The sequence below is a fragment of the Dioscorea cayenensis genome, chromosome 3 (assembly GCF_009730915.1).
Source record: "Dioscorea cayenensis subsp. rotundata cultivar TDr96_F1 chromosome 3, TDr96_F1_v2_PseudoChromosome.rev07_lg8_w22 25.fasta, whole genome shotgun sequence".
NCBI classification, from domain to species: domain Eukaryota; kingdom Viridiplantae; phylum Streptophyta; class Magnoliopsida; order Dioscoreales; family Dioscoreaceae; genus Dioscorea; species Dioscorea cayenensis.
The window spans coordinates 15,169,453-15,172,669 of NC_052473.1; the positions used below are offsets into that span (position 1 = coordinate 15,169,453).

Consider the following 3,217-nt stretch of genomic DNA (forward strand, 5'->3'; position numbering starts at 1 on the left):
CAGCTTGATGATTCTTCAAATAAAAAAATTTCGCCATTTTGTGCTTATGAAACTTTTTGCAACTTGTGAATTCTTCAACGTTTTAACTTTTGATGAGTTGAGGTTGTTGAGTTCCTTAATTGATTCATTTGAAACTTGTATCTTGGACATTTGAGATTGCATTTTGGATTTGATTTGGATTTCAAGTTATTATATCTCTATGTTGATGGATCACAAACTTGATTTTACATGATTTGACTTTTCACAAGCTCCGGCTTTGATGCTTGTGAAACTTTTTGCAACTTGTGAACTCTTCAACCCTTTAACTTTTGATGCCTTGAGGCAATTAAGCTCATTTGTTGATTCATTTGAAACCTGTATCTTGGACATTTGAGTTTGCATCTTGGATTTGATTTAGATTTCGAGTTGTGGATCTTCTATGTTGATGAATTACAAACTTGTTTTTACATGATTTTATGTTTCATCATCTTGTGTCATCTTCATCATCTTGCGCCATGGTTGAGGACCCGAGCTTGGAAATCACATGGTTCAGATCAAGAGCTTTGAATTGTTCAGCAACCTGGTTCTGCAGCTGAGAGCTTAGATCCTCAATCTCTACTTCTCTGAAAATAACATAAGTGTTTGAGTTCAGAATCTTGTAAATATCTGGCTTTGATATGAAAAATAATATGCTTTTGCTCTTCTTAACAGTCACTCTTCTAACACCAGTGATGGGTTTCATTCCAAAAGCTACAACATAGCCTTCAGGCTCTTTTTCCTCACTTCTACTCTACTTTGATCTCTTGCTCTCGTCACCTACTTGTCCTTCAACTTCTACTTTGTCCTTTTCAACTACAGGCTCAACATGATCAATCTTTTGTTGCTCAAGATGTTGAGTGAGCAGCCTCTCCTGGCTTTGCATGGCCATGGTTATGCCAGCGACAACAAGGGTATAGAGATAGAGAGCAATGAATGAAATGCTAACAAAAGCCCCCATTGTTCTCTAAATAAACCTAATGATCTCACTCCCCGCAGATTGAAAGCCTCATCTCACCCATCTTCCTTAATTGCCCTTTGATTCATAGATTTCTACTTCCCCTTCGAGTTCTTGAGTGAGGCTTAAGGAGAGAGAGAGAGAGAGAGAGAGAGAGAGAGAGAGGAGGGCAATATCTGGCTAATCCTTCGCCTCATTGTTTCAACGACAGTGGTCTACTTGTTTCTCCGATCACGACCATAGCCCTTTTTTTCTCCTTCCATTTTATCCCCAGGGCCTTCCTCCCGTAAAAAAATGACTTCCCCCCATCCCTTACTGATTTTCACATATTTTTTTGTTCATGATATCGGAGATTTCTTTTTTTAATTCAAAAACTTAAATTACCATTAATTTTTTTCATTCTTATCTTATCTTGCATGTGTCTTATATATATATATATATATAATTTAATTTAATTTAATTTTTGGGATCATTATTCCCTTTGATATCCATTAGGCTTATATATTTATATTTCTATCTTATTAGAATAAAAATCAAAATTTTTATTTAAACTCAGATTTAATTATTATTTTTTAAATCCGAGTAAGAATAAGATTGAACTTTTATTGAAATTAAAATTTTATTTTATTTGTATACAAAAAAATTGTCCCCATATAATTTGCCTCACGCAGCCTAGTAAAGAGAGGAAGTTACCAGTACTCTGAAACCTTAGAGTCTTCATCTCAACTACCTCAAGGTAATAATCTAACTCTTTTGCTTATTGTTTCCTCCTCCCATGAAATTTGTTCATTATTTTCATAGGAATTAACTCCAATTTTTTTTTGAGAGATTTATATGTATATATTTTGCAATACAAGAAACCCCAGTTTATCTTCCTTCACATTTTATATATAGCACCTTGAAGGCCATCACCTTTTTTCTTATTTTTTTTATTTTATTTTTGGGCATCTTGAATGCCATCCCCCTCCTTATGCTTGTATTTACCGTCTCCCATGTTTTGTCAACAAAGCAGAAACAAAATCATTGAAGAAAGGAAGGGTCAATATATTGTTTTTAACCATCTTTCATGCATGATGCCTTCAATTTTGTAGCTGTAATTTTTTTATGTTGTTTTTGGTTTAATAATTTTTTTCATTATTGTCTTTCTTCAGCTTTTCCAATGGCTTCAACCAAAAAAGGAAAACAAGTAGAACCTCTTTACAAGGCATATGATGGCCAAGATAAAGCTCCAGACGGGATATCAATTCCAAGATATTATCCCATTGATTCCAAAAACTTAGGAAAACCAATTCAATATCTGGGAAGTGATTTCAACTAGTGGACTAGTGTACTAACACCCTTTTATGACACTGGTGAAGTTATATGAACTTATTTTTGCAAGGGAAAGACACGGGAAGTTTTGCTATTAAGCCCATGTGAATTTGCTTCGTTAAATCTCAATTTGGATACACTTGGCTGTAGGGTGAACACTGACCCATAGCCATCACATGGACTGGGAAGGCCCCTTTTCATTACAATACTCCCTACCCAGCGGACTACTGAAAGTGGGTTTCTAAAGTTATAAGGAAATCATCTAAAACACTCAAAATGGTAGACATTCTTGGTGCCTTTGTAATATCAACAGGGCCATATGGATTTGACACATTAGTTGTGAAAGGAATTACTGAAACATGGTGTTCGAAGACCAATTCATTTGTGATTCCTTTTGGAGAGATCAGAATCTCTCTATGGGAACTTAGGTGCACCAGAAGATTATCAAACAACATGCTAACTCCAAAGAAGCTTATCCCTCTATTCTAAAAGACTTGTTCGATATCTACCAATGGATTAGTTACTTTGCTTCAACAAAAACTGGTAGAATTAGTTATACTCAGTGGGTAGATTGTTTTTCAGGGATTCACACGAAAAAAAGAAACTTGAAGATGATGATGCTCATCCTATTCCTCAAGCCTCAGAAGAGTTCAGACTGGTTGCTTTCCTATTGGTATGGCTTTGTCATTTCGTTATGCCATGTAGAAGCTTTTTTATTCATCATGAAGCATTCGTAATGGTGATCAAATTGGCTAAAGGAATAAAACTATCTCTTGCCCCTGCTATGTTAGCATGTATTTGCACCAACTTAGATATCATAGCTTCATACCGCAAAGGGCCATACAATATTTTTGTTCCTTTCCCATGTTACTACTTTTATGGTTGGATCGAATCCCACTTTCCAGGAACTTATGGCCGTCATATGGCACCAAG

The 3,217-nt window shown here is 35.4% G+C and overlaps 1 pseudogene; it reads right to left on the bottom strand.

Annotated features, from left to right (window-relative positions):
• Positions 1 to 463: 463 nt before the first annotated feature.
• On the bottom strand, positions 464 to 907 carry LOC120250632 (annotated as a pseudogene).
• Between the last annotated feature and the right edge of the window lie 2,310 nt (positions 908 to 3,217).